The sequence below is a fragment of the Eschrichtius robustus genome, chromosome 14 (genome assembly GCF_028021215.1).
Source record: "Eschrichtius robustus isolate mEscRob2 chromosome 14, mEscRob2.pri, whole genome shotgun sequence".
Lineage (NCBI taxonomy): Eukaryota > Metazoa > Chordata > Mammalia > Artiodactyla > Eschrichtiidae > Eschrichtius > Eschrichtius robustus.
In genome coordinates, this window is record NC_090837.1 from 91224342 (window position 1) to 91243351 (window position 19010).

A 19010-nucleotide genomic window follows, 5' to 3' on the forward strand; every position below is an offset into this window, starting at 1 on the left:
ACATTTCTTGCAGTCTGAGCTTACAAATAAGTATTTATGAAAACTTACACATCTCATGATTTTTCAGGAACTCAGTCACTCTCTGTCAAAGCTCAGTGCATTTATTTCTAAAATGAGGATACTAATCCCTGAATACATCATCAAATGATTATGCGCGAATGGCTTGATATAAAACATATCAAAACCCTTAGTAACTTAAAAACCCTCTATCTATCTATCTATCTACCTATTAAAATAATCCCACCATATATTATTTGCTTGAGGACAGTGTCTTTCTTCCTCTTGTATTTTTCCCGTTGTTTTGTACAGTGCCTAACACAGAACAGCATGATGAACAAGCTTTGTCCTCAACTCTACTGTCTTTGCACAGACTTTTACATTTGCTTGGAATGTTCTTTCTCCCCAGATCTCACTTGGCTATACTTACTCAGCTCAGAATTCATTCCTTTGGGCAGCCTCCCTGGATTCGCAGACCGAATTAGGCCTCACTGATACCCAGTGTCATGATACTCTAATTGCCCTCGTGATACTTATCAGAGTTAGAATCAATAAAATCCTTGTGCAATTATGTATTGACACCATTTTGCACTCACATATACAGTACATAAAGGACTTTATAACTGCCATCTCTCTCAACTTAACATGGTACCCTCCTGATATCTCCATTTGAGAAGATGCATCTTGTAAAAATAAGTACACAACCACGTTACAAAGCACAGGCATGAGATTCAGAAGGAAGGAATGCAGTGACTTCTGTTAGATTTGAACAAGTTACACTCATGAAAGGACAAAACATTCCCTTTTTTTTCTTTCTAAATCAATCATTTTTCAGAATAAGTGACTGGAGCTTTTTGAAACTTATCTGCATTGTCTGTGATAGATTTGCAGCAAACAGGAAGAGCAGTCACAAGTGATAGATTTAAAACAAAAAATAAAATTGCTCATATTAGATGACTGTAAATGAATCCATGCAAAATGACTTCAGGGACTAACTATTCAGATCTGAATGACTAGAAGATTTATACCACCAAACACAGAAACAAGGATAGCGACAAAACTCTTAATATTCTGGGACAAAATGACTAATTTCTCATAGGTCTTTTATCTTTAAACTATCAAATTGCCTGAATGGATCTGAATGTGAGAATAGTGAAAATAAAGTTACCATAGAGGAAAACATCTAATATCACATTTTGCCACAAAAACTATTTTAAATTTTGAAACTGTGTGTATTATTGTTTTAATAAACTAATAAAATATAATATCAATTTAAAAAGAGAGAAGTACAATTACTGTAGTAATATAGCAAATAACTCAATAACTAAAAGGAAGTAAAACATGGATAATTCATCCTTAATCAAACCAACCTGCTTATAGAATTTGGACAGCACTGTGTGTGGTTCTGAAATATTAGACAAGAAAATAATCTGAATTTTAAGCCTTTCTATTCCTTATAAAATAGTGGATATGCAATGTCTTTCTTTATTAAAATGAAGATCCCCCAAACTAATTGTTAGTTAGGATTATGTCAGAAAAACAGAAGCCATTCTGGATATTCCCTGTAGAAAGGAATTTTGTACCAGAACTTGAGCCTCATAGGACCACTGGAAGGCTTAGGAGCAAAGGTCAGATTGGGCTCTGATGACTGTCTTAGCTGCCTAGAGCAACACAGATCCTGCTGACTCAAATCATGCCTTCTTCTATTTCTCCTAAATTCTGTGTAAATGTATCTTAATGGCAGAATCTAATCTAAACCATACAGGAAAAGGATCTATTGAGATGCAAAGAAAAATATAGGATGAAGTGGCATCAGTTCTAGACTGGTAAGAGAAATTATGATAAAATAGTATTTGACTGTATCACCACATATATGTTAACACAGAGAAAATACAAAATAATATTCATGTGGACTAGAAAGTATGTTATTTTTCACTCATTTACCATCCGTCACGTGTAAGTCTTGGGCTTGACACTGGAAATCAGTACTGAAAATACATGAAGTCACTGTGATGATACAGCTTCCTGTTCAGAGAGGAATCCAGTGATAATCACACAAACAAACACAAACTCCTAACCGTGATAAGTGGGACTGTCCTGCCATGAGCATATTAAACGGGAGCCAAACTTTCTAAAGAGTCAGGAAAGACAATTATTCAACAATGGAGGTCAGCATTCAATGAGTAATGTTATAGCACTAAAAGAAGTTTAAATAAAACCTAAGAAGCAAAAATAGGGGCGATAAAACTGTTGCCTAAAAATATAGTAGAACGATTTTATGAATAAAGCACATTCATCATGAAACACGTGATATAATGATGCTCATTGGTAGAACCAGCAAAAATTTAGAATTCTACATTTCAACACTTTCCCATCCCCCAGACTTTAAAGACTCTTTAACAAAACTGACAGTTCTGAGTTCTATACATGCACATCCTTGAAATGTCCACCGCACCCACCACTGCAGAGGCCTTTGATTCAGCATTTCAAGTTGTCTCAATGGAATCACTTTTAAGTGTCTTTGGTCTTTCTCTTTCTTTCTCCTCTTGACAAAAAAATGCCCTTAGTGTAGCAATAGAAATGATGATGGTTATTATTTACTGACTACTAGCAATGAGTCAGGCAATCTAAGTGCATAAGTTCACAGAATCTTTGCAGCCACCTTTTGAGATAGGAATAAATAGAAGAGAGATCTGAATGCAGGTAGCTTTCCTCTGGGATTCATCCATATCCATAACTGCCATGCCACATCTCAGCCAGGAGCCGTGGGAACATAAACCATGTAGCTTCAAAAAAAGTGAGGCTTCTGGCTCTCTATGATCCCAAAATTTATATAGTTAACTATGTTTAGGGTTTGTCGTATGAAATACAGTAGTTACCTAGATGCCTTGGCTCTTAGACTAGTTACTACCCACTTAAAAGAAAAATTTGGACAGAGATTTTACATGTCTCTCATTCAATCCTTAAAGCTTCACCAGGTTGAAGAGATATGAAGACCTTTATTTTATGAAGAAACTGAAGGTCAATGATGTTGTTAGCCATCTAAGATCAATGGCAGATATGGAATTCAAAATCATGAGTACTTGGTCCAACTCTTTTTTAAGGGTGGAGAGACAGAAAGGTATCTATATAAAAATGGTCACCGAAAGAAATTAGTCAAGTTTAGCCCCAAGATTCATAACCTTGTAGAATTTAGAATTTACTGTGAAACATTCAAAGAATACATTCTTCATGAAGCAGACCCCAGGGCCCAGGTGGAAGGTGAAAAGTCAGTGAGCTCTGCTTTCCCGTTGCCCAGTTTCTCACAAGAGACAAACCTGGGTGGGAGGCAGGGAGATTCAGCCTCTGAAGGATGAGGCTATGCAGGTTATGGGAGACCCAAGTGGGCTTTTGTATTACTTTCCTATTACTGCTGTGACAAGATAGCACACACACATCAGCTTAAAACAACACAAATTAATTTTACAGTTATAGATCTTGGAAGTCCAAATGCAGTGTCACTAGGCTTAGGTAAAGGTGGGTGCAGGGCTGGTTTCTTCAGGAAGCTCTAGGAGAGCATCTGTTTCCTTGCTTTTCCACCTTCCAGAGGCCACCTGCATTCCATGGCTCGTGGCCCCTTTCTGGCCTCACTCCAACATCTTGCTTCCTTCACACTATCTCCTAATACCAACTCTGATCTCCTGCCACCCTTATAAAGACTCTTGTGATGACCTCAGACCTTCCAGGATAATCTAGGATAATCTCCCCATCTCAAGATCCTTAATATGCAGAGTCTCTTTAGCCATAGAAGGTAACATTCTCATAGTCACAGGAATTAGGATATGGGAATCTTCAGGGAAATATTATTCAATCTACGACAGGGTACTGAGCCTTTCAAACCCCCAGTCCTGTCAATTAAACCAGACATAATTTCTTAGTAGACCACTTGGGCTATATTTTCCTAAGGTTTCCTGGTGATGACTAAACATCACACATTCATGGAACAGTGACAGTGGGAATCTTCCTCAGAGCAAGTATGCAGAGGCAGGAATTGCAATGATTCTCCCTTTGCAAGAAATAATCACAGCAGCAGGAAGATTGGGAGTCTCTTTGGGGCAAATTGGCAAGAATCTGCCCTGGGGTAGAGGCAGGGATGTGTGGCGCAATCAGGCTAATGTTGTGCTGCCCCTCACAGGGCAGTGCCTGCAGAGACAGGGGTGCCCCCAGGCGAGCTCCCCATGTGAACTCAAGCACCATAGACTATGGGTTTCCCAGAGGGGCATAGGTTCCGGGGGGAAATTACCAAGAGACCCAGGCCTGTGTGAAAAGGTAAGGGCTTGCATCCAGCACAGTGAAGATTAAAATGAATATGACCTAAATCTTACCTTAAATTGATCTGCCCCCCAGACATTAAGGATACATAATAATTTGCAAAGCCACAAATGGAGGATTATCATCAAGAGTCACTGCAGAAGAATTTTTTGACAAGGTGTATTTGTTCAAAAGCAAGGAAAAGTAAACAATCAGAGAGTACGCTGGAGAGAAATAACTGCTATTGAAATGTTTAAAGGCCTCTGTAAGGTGAAATGTCTTACACCATGCATGCATTAACACAGAAAATAAAATTCTTGGCATGAATCAGTTATTTATTCTTTCAGGTTCCAACAATCCATAAATTACCAGACCCTGGAATTGGCTTTGAAGCCATGGTTTCTCAATAGCAGCATTACTGACATTTTGGACCAGATGATTCTTTGTTGTGGGATGTGTCCTGTGTACTCTAGGACGTTTAGCAGCATCCCTGGTCACTATCTGCTAGATGCCATAGCACCCTTTTGTAGTGGTAATCAAAAATGTCTCTGGACATTTACTTAATGTTCATTGCCAAATGTCCCTGGGAAAGCATTACCCCCACCTCCTCATTGAGAACCACTGCATTTAGGCAACGAGCATTTAGCTTAAGTTCAACCTCATGGGTTTATCTCAGAATTGTGTAATGTAAGTAATGCAAGTAAAGACCTTATGTCTCCCAATATTATGTAACTACATAAAGTATATTATTTACCTTGAAAGATAAATCCAGATTAATATTTAAATGTTAAAAGCAACATTGATTTAGTTCAATTGTTTTAAGATGAATGTTACAAATGATACTTAGAAAATTTTATTAAAAGCAGAAGGATCATTGAAGTCTTCTGAGCCAAACACAAAAATGTGACTTTTACTCTATAAGGAAGGTTATTTTTTTTAATCCCAGAAAGAAAATAAAAGAGTTAGACAGGAAAATCATATTCAGTGCTTTTCTTATTCTTGTATATCATGGTAATAAACAGTGTTCCTGTCATTTGTGATTCTTTGTTCCAAAATGATGTAGATGATGTGAAAAAGCAATTTGATTAAAATAAAAAGAAGAATCTTTTTACTTTAAATGACATCTTTAGAAAAGAAAAGCAGTTTTTCTCTACTCAGAATATGTACTTCAAATTACCCACAGTGAATTATACATAGAAACATTTCAAAACAGATGAAACTATAAAAATTTTGACATAAATGATAAACTGAGAAGCCTTTTTTCACTTGAATTATGAAAGAAACTTACCAGAGAACAGTACAAAAATTTAATGTAGAGACACATGATTTTATTTCTTCTGCAGGAAAAGAAGGCACAAAAACGAACTAACCTCTACAGTCATAAAGAAGAATTTTAAAACCAATAAAACCCATGGGTACAATCTTCAGATTGGAAGTGAAACATGGCTAGGGTGGTTTCATTCAGCAGTAACCAATATATCTATATATTCAGGTGTTTTATTTATTCACTTAAGACATTTCTCTATAACAGTAAACCTTAGAGAATAATCCATGAAGATACTGCCTGAAAGAAACACGCATTAAAAGTTTAAAGCAGTGATTTCATACCATTGCTCAGATTAAGGTTTTTTATCTCTGGTATTACTGCATGATAAAGAAAATCAAATACATTTCACTCATGAGGTTTTTTCCCTAGAGTTCCTGATTGACAGTGAAAATGTCAGGAGAAGATAAGTGCACATTTCCTGCAGTTGCTTTGAGTCTCATAACTAACCCTTTAACTCCTACAGCAATGGGAACGAAGGTACAGGCTTGAGAAAGAACAAGGACAACACCCTAGAAATAGCTGAGTCTCAACTGGTCAGCCATGCAATACCCAGTGTAGAGCTGATTACAATTTAGTGGACTCAGATTGAGATATCATAAAATGGCAATAAATAAGATATATTTTAATTAATGCAGACGCAAAATTTAAAAGGGATATTTTGGTCCACACAAGATAAAGTACACACATTTTTCCATTTTCTTCCCACCAGGTACAGCCGAAAACCCTAGATGTGACATAAAAAACTCTACAAGGTGGTGAGAAGCCAGACTTGCTAGGTACCTCCAGACCTAGGGAACAACAGGACAGTGAGTTCCTAGGTTATTTTTAGCCTCTTGTATATCCTGGGCTGGGTGCTGAGGAAGAAGGTAACTGGTAAACCAGCAGCCCAAGAAAAGACTATGCCCTTTTGCCAAAAGATTGGGAAAAGACAGTCTAGGAAAATAACTTGGTAGCAATAACTTCCTTACTCCAAACACAGCAGTGGAAAAACACAGCATATCACACTCTCCTCATCAAGGTTTTAGTGGGAACCTAAATGTCCACTCCGGCTGGCCACAAGGAGCCTGCAAATTCCAGTAGTATGATTCCCCTCCTAGCTCTCAGAAAGGACTTTCTGCATGCTAGATAAATAAATTAAATGCAATCCTATTTCATAGGCAATATTTTACACCTCTTCATCACTCTTCAGATTTTAAGTGTTTTAAGCCTTATAGCTACCTATGAAGTAGACAAAGCAAGATTAGTATTCTCATTTCACTTCTTTTCTAACTCACTCTATGAATTAGGTCATTAAATGTGTCTCCTACTCACTCCTTAATCTACCTTGAAAACAACTACTCATCTTTCAATTCTCAACTAAAGATGTCATTTCCAAAAAGCCAAGTTCCCTGAAACCCCTAGTGGTAACTGGACTTCTGTGAATTCCATGATATCTTGAACTATTTTAATTGCCAATTAATGCAATGCAGAAATGACCCTATGCTTTGTCACTTTACAGGAGCAGATTCAATAACAAAAAGAGTGAAAATATAGTTTTCCCCTTTGCACTCTTGAGTTTACTACTGCCGCAAGGAGTAGTCTGCAAGTCTTTTCATGTGTTTCTGTAACCTCATTCAAGGCAATCTCACCACGGCATTTGTTGGCAGGGGGTGGAGGTGGAGTGGAAGTGATGGCCCGTCATGAGAGATGCAAGAGTCCTCCTAGTAGGGAGAAAAATTAGAACCAGTGGTCTCTGAGGTTAAACTGTGGAAAAGGAGGTAGTGGGAGGAGAGGGAGATAGGTTTCACAGGAGCAGAGACGGGAACCCCACTCCTATGCAGAGCTCGGTGGCCCACCCTGGCCTCATGCCAGAGCCTTGCTCATAGCAACGGAAGAGTGACTGGTCGGCAGAGAGGACCATCTCTTCTGTATCATTAGTACCAACCGGAGGTGAGGGATTCGGTCTCAGTATTTCTAACAGAGGGAGCAGTGGAATCACCATGGAATAAAGACCAGGAATCAAATTATAACTGTAATGAATGGCCTCAGAGTTCTTGTACAATCTAGTGAGAGACAGAGAGAGAGACAGAATCTTAAATATTTGGGGCCTGATTTTTTTACATTCTAAAATAAAGTGGCATATCTCACTCTTCTTGAATCCCAGAGTAATTTATGCTTGATATATTTGTCTACTCCTTTATATATTCCACTAGTTTTTAAGCTCTGTGTGTGCAGGGGCACATCTGTTTGCTTCATAAATTTATCCTAAATGCCCGGCTATGACTCCCCTTTCTCATATCTAGGTTAAAGGAAAATATTTAAATTAGCACTACAAAAACAAAATAAAATAGGAGGAAAAGTTACAACTTTAGCCTGTAGGTCACATATGACAAATAGGCCACATATCAAAAAACAGATTATATTTTATAAGTAAGTTTTATTTTAGTCAAATAACTTGTTTTCAATGACACCAAGAAATAAACCAATTTAACTAAGATATTTTCCTTTCAACTTTGGTTTTCTCTTAGGTTAAAATCATTTTTCTTTTTTATATATATACGAAGAGAATGGAGATCTGGTACTGTGTTATTTACATATGAAGAGCCAAATTCTTAACTAGAATTAGGAGTGTCATCAAGATGATTGAAAGAACAACAGAATCTACTCATTTATTTCTTAACTTATATATGCAAATGTATCTAACATATATAAATGTATATTTACAACTTTGTACCAACTATTTTTAGCTAATTTTCTGAATCAAGAAGAGATCAAAACATCCTTCAAATGGCATCTGAGTCTAATTTTATATTGCAAAGGATCTTTCAGATAGCAACTCTAGCTTCTCAAAAGAATTCTCTGAGATCTACAAGTTCTAGTGACCATTATTATAAGCACTATTCTAGATCAAGAACTGTGTACCCAAGAAGAGTAGATCAAGCAAACAGGACCACACAGGACATGGAGAACAGTGAAGCTAACCTGCTCTGAGTAACGGAGAAAGAGTATGTTGCTTTAGGTGGTAAGTAGGGGGGAGATGCAGCTGAAAAAGCAGCTCTAGATCCATTCTGTACGACCTCATATTCTGTGCCTTTTGGACAATACTGTCTTCTATAAAAAGTAAAATTTGTAAAATAAAAGACAAATTATGTAGACTTCCTAACAAGAGGTGATGTCCAAGTCAAGTTCTGAAAAATGCCAGGTGAAGAGGGGTTTAAAATGCATCCCAAACAGAGAAGCCAGCATTTAAAAAACTGTGTATTATTAAGAAAGGCAAGGGATATTCAGAGACCAGCAAGTATTTTCTTCTAGAAGTTCATTATACGGCAAAGCCAGTGACCTGTGTAATACCGTATACTCCTAAGTGCTGCTCATAAGCTTTCTGCTCTATCCTGAGATACAGCAGAGGTCCACTAACTGTTCCTAAGCTTACAGTGAAACCCTGTGCTTCTCAGGAGGGTGTGGGCACGTTTCTGCCATATGGAATCCATATGCCTTCTTCACAAAGCCTGCGCTAGGGAACCTAGGGCACTTGGCCGTAGCCCCCAGTTCTGTTACATTTCATGCCCAGATAGTATGGGATGCATATGCAAATCATGCCCCAGGACCAACCCTGATATGTATACACTCTCCAGGGTATATAAAATCTGCTGTGTTTGATAAAGCTTTAGACAAAATTCTTAATCGATTTTCACGAGGCAAAGTAATAATCTATTCTTTGCAGGCATGCTCACCCTTTCAGAAAACAAGCACAATTCTTGATAGGCAATGGTTAGACAGAGAAAACCCATTACAGAGAGGCTTGCATTTTTAAGATGAAAATATAGCAGCTTTAGTAGCATTTGAGAGCTTGCAGGTAATTTAGAGGTTACTACTAACTCTATACATCTCGGTAGGGAATAATGTTTCTGCATTCATGTGACAGAATATACACAGCCTTCAGGAACACTTTATCCAGAAAAAAAGTTATCTTTGAAAACTGCCTTTGTCCTTCTCTTTACAAACCATTCATCTCAGTAAGGTATATTATAGTCACACATTTTACACATTTATTTTAAGAAGTAAATGAATAAAAAGTCTTTATTGCTTTTTTTCTTGCATTTAAAAGCAAAGACATAATCTTTATAGATTAAATAAAATACAGATCTTTTTAAAAAAAATATTCACACATTAGAAAAGAGAATGTCAAGCTGCCTGCCCCTGGTTGGAGCAGAATAAAGGAATAGAGAGGGTTACTGCCACCCACCTAAGACCCCTAACCACATGAGTTTTGCCTCTTCTCCTCATTATCTCTATATTGCTGGGTTAAGAATGATGTGTAACAACTAGAGACCCAACAGTCTGCTGCCCTTCCTTCACCTTGGCCTAAAACCAAGGGCAAAGGCCAAAACACTGTAGGAAAGTAGATGCTACATTACTCATTTACCACAGGAAAAATGACTTAGTTTTTCCCTCTCTTGCTCACACAAGCACATACTTCTTTTCAATACAGTTAAAAGATGTTGCTAAAGAAAGTGGGAAAAAGTAGATAAAGAGACACAAATACAGATTTTTTTTCAGTAACTAGAAGTATTTCATTAGGACCCACATATCCTTAAGAAAGTTTTTAGGGAACTAAAGTTGATAAACTTTTGTATTATGTCCCTGTTTTGATGTATCAATATCCTGCGAAAAGAGGGGGCATATTTGGGGGTAAATACAAGCCATGTGGTTTTACATTTGCTTAAGTAAACTTTGCTATGCATTAACCTTCTTGAATAAGCAGTATAATTTAAAAAATAAGTTGTGCATCCAGTTAGGAAATAAAAACCAATTTCTTAAATTATATATGCAAATGTATCCAACATATATAAATATATATTTTCACCTTGGTACCAACCACTGTTAATTTCTAATTGTCTCCAAAGGAGACTTTACCTGCTTCTAGTAGTGTAGTAATAGTTTTTCCAGTAATAGAAGTAATAAGAAAAGGAATAGGAGTAAGAGGAGTAGTAGCAGAGGAGTAGTAATAGTTGTACTAGTACTAGCAGTTGTATTAGTTGTAGTAATAGTAGCAGCATAAAAACCCTTCATTATCTGAGTATAAAACATTTACAAAAATGTGTTACTGGATTTGGGGATAACAGGAGCCTATATTCCATTACTTCAAGTGGGAAAAATAATAACACATTCCCAGCTTACCTTAAATCCCAACAAAAATGCTCAAATAACATTGAAACACTTAAACTTCTATATCATATTCCATCAAAATGCTTTGCAAAATGTAAGTTATTTAAAATGCAAGTCACAGGACTTCCCTGGTGGCGCAGTGGTTAAGAATCCACCTGCCAGTTCAGGGGATATGGGTTCGAGCCCTGGTCCAGGAAGATCCCGCATGCCGTGGAGCAACTAAGCCCGTGCACCACAACTACTGAGCCTGTGCTCTAGGGCCCGCGAGCCACAACTACTGAGCCCGCGTGCCACTGCTACGGAAGCCCACACGCCTATAGCCTGTGCTCTGCAACAAGAGAAGCCACTGCAATGAGAAGCCCGCACACCACAACGAAGAGTAGCCCCCGCTCACCGCAGCTAGAGAAAGCCCGCATGCAGCAATGAAGACCGAAAGCAGCCAAAAATAAATAAATAAATAAATAAATTTAAATGCCAGTTAGTTATTCCACACTTAAAAATTTTGTTAGTGGCATACTCATTTGCAGTACTTAACAACATTGATACCAGTGGTAACAAAATACACTTTTCTTCTACAATGTAGCAAACATATAAGGCAAATAAGAAAGTGGCAAGTTAAAAGTCTGTTTAAAATGTACATAACACTTAGTAATGTAAAATAAAGAAATTAAAAGGATGAGACGACTCAACAAATAGAGAGTGGCTCGTCTTAGTTCAGGCTACTATAACAAATACTATGGACTGCTGGCTTAACCAACAAACATTTATCCCATTATGCGGGCTCCACCGTCAAGATCTAATTATCTCCCAAAGGCCCCACCTCCAAATATCTTCATATTGGTGATCAGATTCCAACATGTGAATTTGGGGGGGATACAAGAATTCATTCAATCCATAGCATTTGCCTGAGTGATTCTGATGGTGAGAAAAAGGGAATGGATCACTGGTGATTTCCAAATTATGTAGACTTGCCTGGGGCTTTGATCTCATGGACACTGCCAGTCCTGGACCTAATTTGTTCATTCAGATCTATACAACTCAGAGTTGACATGGAGCTCAGCTTTATTACAGAATTATCTCCCACCTCTCTTAATTTTTTCAGAGCTAAGATGCCCAATACCTTCTGCTGTTCCAACATGATATTCAACACCATTCCAAACTGATGGTGTCTGTCCACCCCCATACATGGAACTTGTATAGTCTTTCAAAAATATTACACCATGTTGAGTAACATATGCAGTTTCCCCAAACCAACTACACTTTCATATTGTTTCTTATTTTTATACTCATAAAAATAATTGTATGGATGACAGCTTGGGCACTCGTTCAGGGCTAAACTTACATCTGGTGTTGAATTTATCTCCTTAAATATTTCACCATTTCTAACTTTTCCTTGAATATATGGGTTTCTCTAGGCTTCTTATCCCAACCCCCTTACTTTCTTCACAAGCATCTCTACTTTCGAAGAAAATATTTGAACTTAATAATACGAGGGAGATGATGGCAATAATAATACAAGTACCATTTCATATTGTAGCCTGAAAGATTTTCAGTAGAGAAAAAAATTAATAAAATCAAATGTTTCATTTAAAAGTAAGACAAATATAACAAAGAGAGGAATTGTTAAAAAAAAGATACAATCATATTTAGGGATAAATTATATAGATATTTAGATAGATAGATAGATACATACATACATAGATCGACTATGGTATTAAATAGCATGTATAATACTAGATATTATGTGTATTAATAAACACTATCTAACTATAATATATATCACGGCCAATGTACAATATATAATAAAGCTACATGAATCCAACAAATAGAAAAGAGGTTAACTTTTCAACAACGTTAGAGGGAAAATTGCCTAATAGAAATACGAATCTAATTAGATCATATATCACAGTCCCAAAGAACTGAGATGGACGAAGAATTAAATGGAAAAATAAAATCAAAGGAAAAAAAACACTATAAGAAAAATAGTGACCATTTTTCTGATTTAGGGCATTGAAAGGCTCCTGACTTTCCTAATTCTTTAAATAGCACAATCATTCCCTGTGTAAAATAAGCTCAAAAAATTCAGTCATCTTTGATCATCTTTATCTCTCCTGTTACCATATTCATTGCATTATCTTTATTTCTATAGCTCTACATTCCATAAACTGCTTTGAGATTATTCTTTTTGAAGCAGGGCTCTGTTTATATCAGACCAGTTTTTAAAAAAAAAAAATTTTTTTTCTCTTTCCGCTGAGTTTTACTTTAGTGTGGTTTCTATCCCAGCATTAAAATGCACCTTTAATATGCTTTCAAATGTCTTTCCAAGTTTATGTTATACCAGAGATATGTCCTACTCTTTTCTACTCTGTGTCTTTGGGTGATTCCCTTCACCTGAAATGTTATATCCTTCTTCACCTGACCACTTAAAATCCTACCCATGTCTAAGAAGCAAATCTCAATACCATCTTGCCATGCTGGCTTTTCCTACTCCCTCCCTAACTGGAGGTTACCCGTTGTTCTTTGGAAGTCCATATAATGTTGTAGAACATACTATGCTCACTTCAAGCCATCTCATGAACAGTAATTTGTTTGCAGTCTCACTGCATGAGCCATGCATTAAGTATTCAAATACTGGTACCCAAGAAGTGACAGGAGCATGACAGTGAGCAAAATAGACACATACAGATACAAACAAATAAAAACAAAAATGAAAAGCAGAGAAACAGGGAGATAGAGAGATAATTATTTAACTAGGTCAATTAGTGAGCCCAACCGGAATATGAGAGGGAGAGCAAGTATCTGCTTTTTACTGAATTATTTTATTTCTATAATGCTTATCATAGTACAGAAGCTCACCAACCTGGGCATGATTCAACCAGAGAAATAGCTATGTAATCCAACACTGGAGAACTGTCTTGATAGACAGTGGCATTCTTCTCAGGGATGTTCATGGGTGATTCTGCCTTTATATGGTTTACGATTTATATGCTCATTCTAAAACTTAACTCATTTGTCCGATGTTACAGCCACTTGTTTTTCAAACCCTCTTGTTATAGTTGTGAACAACTTGACAAGGATCACTCACCCCTGCAGTATGATTTCAGATTAACTGTTTTCACTAAATTTCTACCTGCACTCCTGAGTACCAACAATCCAATAGGCAAGTTCAGAACACAAACAGAAGAAAAAAACCCTAATTTTATATTTTAGCAGTTGAAGCACAGTCATGGGAGAACAGGGTGATCAACATGGAACTCTAAAAAATATTCTTGCAATATTTTGAAAAATATTTCTTCCCGGTAAAATAATAATAGCGATATTTATAACTTAGAAGACTTACATTACAACAAAAAGTATGTCAAGTCTTTGAAAATAATGGTCATATAACTCCTTTTCTGACATTTTTCAATCCAGATGGCATTAGGAGCACATATTCTTATTTCAGATGAAGAAGATACTATAAAAACTTTTAATAGAAATGAACTGTCTTCGGATTTGCTCATTTTGTAGTCATAGATTTCTGAACATATTATTATAGCAGGTATTGCCCATATACCCATGTAACAAGAGACTATGGCACCTGTGTTATGAATTGACATATTTAAAAAAAAAGGCATTCACACATACACACACACAAATACACAAATATACATTTCATCATTTTTTGCCACTACAACCTGATTCTGTGGAATAGCCTCTTATTGCAGAATTTTTAACAACTGTTACCTCACTGGAGAGACATTTCAAATTGAGAACTCATTTTTTAACATTTCACAAACATACCATCAGTATCATCAGTAATTGATTATTTATTGAAATACCAGTGCTATTAAATCACAACATGAGAAAAACAACTATCCAAGACTTTAACTATAAAAAATAATGCATTTCTTTTAACACATGACCCTACTATAAATATCAACACAAATCTTAAATCTTGTCATTATTCAATACACTAAAGTCTGATTTAAAAAAGAGCAATGAAAGAGTTACTTGTGCATTCATACGGAAAAAAATTACATACAGATCACTAAATGCTTTAAGCACAGGAATGAACATCAATATCTAATTTTCATTCCATTTGAATACATATTTAATGGTGTAAATATAGCTCAGTTTCTTATTTATGGAAGGCAACCATGAAATAATAAACTCACTTTATTATGTTGTTTTATCATGTTTTCTGTTTTGTTTTTCAACGAGAGGAATTATAATGTCCATAATTGTGACCTGCAGCCAAATAACTTAAAACATTTTGCCAATCAAGGTAAATCAACTTTACAAACTCTTCTTTACAACTCTTTTTATCCATCATCTAACTTAGTTAGCAAAGTTGACTGATAGCTTTATACTGTTACTGAAACGTAGTCTCCCATCCCCCATCACTGGTTCAGTTGTTATAAAGGAAAAACTCTCTTCTCTCCAGCTAACTCTAACAAGCTAAAAAGTCCATGATAATTAATAGTTACAAATCAGCTATGTGTTCATGTAGACATTTTAGTTTCTCCATCATTGCTATTGGAAAAAAAAGCAATTCAAAACTTTTGATATTACAGTAGCCTCATGTGAACACATAAAAATACATCACAAATATCTACATAAACCAAATAAGATAGCAAATTCTAAAGTTAGTTGTTGAACCTATTAGTTCAGAGGCATCCATCTGTCCTTGTCACGTGTATATATTTTTAAAAATCTAAGATATACTTTAAAATATCTCTGAAGTATAAAAAAATCTATCTGAGATATATATATATATATTTAAATCTTTACTCGCCTAGTTAGTTAAGAATAACCAGTATGTCGCAAGTCTGATTAAAATTTTATGGGTATACTTAGAACATGAAGGAAAAAAAAAAAAAAAAACAGTTGCTTTAACTGAAAAGTTCATTTAAATGAAAAGACAAGATTCATTTCCTATTTTTTTATTTTATCATTTACCAGGAGGGTTTACTCTGTGAACTTCGCTGGCCATGCTAGTTTAGTATCATGAAGGAAGTTACCAATATCAATACATTTGTTCACAGTTATGATCAATGACAGAAATAAGAACCAGTAGAACCCCTTACATGAAGAATAACAAGTAAAAATTTCAATTTAATCTCTGAGCACACTTCAGCAAGCAAAGTCCAAGTACAAATTTACCAGCAGTGATTTTGTCTCTTCATCTCTTTCCATCTACTGACTCTCTAAAGAGATAGCCCCAAACCTTCACCTTTTATCTGTTCCTGCAGAGTCAGACTGCAAGTTCTCAAGAGCCTTCAAATCAAGTGCAATTCTCAGTGCCGCTCGTTCTACATCCAGTTCCCAGCTTTTCTCTCAGTCCAGCCTAGATTCCATCGAACCAATTTCTCTCTGAACAAATAAAAACCCCACAACACACCTGTGCTCCCCTTACTACTCACTCACAGAAGTGAATGGAGAACAAAATACAGCATTCAGGAATGTAAACTCGTGGCATCAAAGCTAGTTACAAACCAGATCAATTATGATTATATTTGCAAAGAAGGAACACTGAGACCTGCCAATCACCAAAACCAAACCCCACTTCCTATCACCTTCTATTACCGCATCCCAGTTAAGACCTCAGCCTGGATAACGGCTACCCAGTATGTAAGAATTCTGTACTGCAATTAGAAAAGGCATAAACATATTCAGTTGTGAGTAAAAGCAAATCTTAAAACAAGAAGCCAGGCCACATCAACACACCACCCTTTCAACTGTGTAAACTTTCTAATTTGCTGACCCTTTGAGGTAGAATGGCTCCTTAGATTAGCTGTCCTGCATAATTCTGCTTGGTTTTGACATCAATTTAATCCCTGACCTTGGCGGAAAAATAAAGCAAAGCAATGCCAACCTTTGGATATTACCCCAAAGTAGGCTCCACATCTTACCTGGAAGAAGATTCTTTGTTGGGCCAGTCAATCACTTCAGGCAGAAGTTGAGGCAAGTTTTGATGGAGGAAAATTTCCTGCAGAAAAAATAGGGTCATTCCATCTTACCATTTTAGTACAAACATATGGGTGTGCACACATGGCTTAACACTTTAGCAAAATAATGAACAATATTTTATTAAATACAGGTTGCTATAGCTTCTGGCATCTTTAAATTTTTAACAAAACAAAGACAAATTAATGGTACTAAGTAGGTTTTTAAAAATACTTAATTAGATACTATTTTAATACAAAGGAATATGAAATAGATTTTTCAAAATAATCCTTGACATTAAAACATTTTATTTCACATATACATATATAATCTGTCAGATTCAAGTTTTTTTACCTGTAGATCTGACTGTATGATTTATGACTGATGGCATTTAATATAATCACACTATAACCAAGATATCATGAAAGGGAACAAAAATATTTAACTGCTGTGGAATCCCCAAAAGTGTTATTAAATCATTTTCAAAACCATTCTTTTAGTTTTTAAATAATTCTCTAATAGAATAAATAATAATTGCATATGAAACTATATGGGCTAAACAACCATGGAGGATATCTCGAAACAAGTTTTTGAAGACCATATTTAACTTTGGTAATATGGATACTCCAACACTATACTAAGCATTGTAGAGGGATATTAAAGATGTATATGGTATATTTCTAGCACTAAGAAGTTTTGAATGTTGTTGAAGAGGTAATTTAAACTACTGCTTATAAAACTATATTATTTTACCCAGTGAACACGTAATTTCTGTATGATATATATCTGCTAGTAAGAATAGCAATATAATAACTGCCCAGTGCAACAATTTCATTTGAATTTCCAGAGTAATTTTTCAATATAACCTGTCTCAAATAGGCCATATCATTCATCTTCTTATACTGTTGAATTAGAGAACATATATTTGCCATTTTCTGGTACAAGTTTTGATGTCTAAAGGTAATTTTCCACCCATTAGTTATCTCAAATTGATGCTAAACTCAGATTCCTTTCTTTTTTCCTATAATTTGCTTCTTTCCTTCTCTTTTCACAAAATACTTATCAGATATTTATTTAAATGTCTGAATAAATATAATAAATTCACATATGAATAAACAAGTACCTATATACAAACATAAACATTTATTTATATATATGTTTATATGTGGATAGTGCAGGTCAATGGAACTGCTTAACAACAGCAATGAAGGCTGTCTCTGTCTCCCAAGAGTATATTATGTACGAGAAAGCCAGTACTCAGGAGACTCTCTATGAAGGGAGGCATTTCATATTTCACAGTGTACAGTGTCTGCACCTCGTGGTCACTGATCTTCTTTATGGTGACTGGACGTCACTGAGCTTTTCTCTTCTCACCCCCAGTTAATAGCAAGGGAGACTTCTGAGGTATATTTTTGTTTCTGCATCTATCTCAGTGTCTGGCACAGTATTTGAAGCTTCCTCTCCTCTCAAAAGTCCAGGGACAATTATTTAATGACACCAGAGCTAAAGAAAAATATCGCTTGGCTAAGAATTGTTAGAGACACAAAACCCAAATCGCTTGCAAAGCCAAGCATGTTTGGTGAACCACAATGCCATCAGCCAGAGGGAAGCTGGAATAGGCTGCCAGCCTAAAGTGGAACCACAGCAGACATGGCATCCAAGAGACAAGAGAAGGCCTAGAAAGGCAACATCAGAGAGATGAACCCAAAGTCAGTTGACTAAGAGTGTAGCATATGTGGGACAATTGTGGGAACAGTTGGGAGCCTGTGGCTGGTTTTTATTCTCCAGCTTAAGGAAAAGGAGGGAGAGGACCAATCACATTGAAGGGATCAGTGACAATCTGGGCACTAAGTAAATACCTGATGGTTGAAGGAACAACAGGTACAGGGTCACAGAATTGCTAAAAATAGGAAGGGACATTAGAGAATCTAATGTCATCTTTTTTTTTTTTTTTTTTTTTTTCATGACTTGGGAAACAAGGAAAGAAAGTCATATAATCGTTCAGTGGTGGAGTCAGGGCAAGGACCATGATTAGTTATTCCCAAGAAGCACTCTGCCCACTTTCACATAGGATATTTTTAAAGTCAGTCCGAGCACAATGTCTTCAGGGGGCTTTAGGAAGTTTGGTGCTTGTAAATGAACTTCATGAAACTATAAAATGCAGGGCTGTCGGAAAACCTACCTCCCTTGAGTTAGTTTGACATCCATAGCACGTACCATTACCCACTAAAAATGTATTTCTTCTCCTTTCCTCTAGACAAATAACCCAGATTTTCTTCTCACCCAAGTATTTTGGGGCCGAGTCCTTCACCCGCTTCAG

At 36.2% G+C, this 19010-nt stretch overlaps 1 long non-coding RNA gene across 1 annotated transcript in view; it reads right to left on the reverse strand.

Moving 5' to 3' along the window:
* The window catches only part of LOC137776768 (uncharacterized), a 551097-nt gene that overhangs the window by 407775 nt on the left and 124312 nt on the right, over window positions 1-19010 (reverse strand). Inside the window, exon 2 of the long non-coding RNA XR_011076316.1 lies at window positions 16657-16733. This is a non-coding gene — a long non-coding RNA (uncharacterized lncRNA). The remainder of the gene's footprint in view (window positions 1-16656; window positions 16734-19010) is intronic.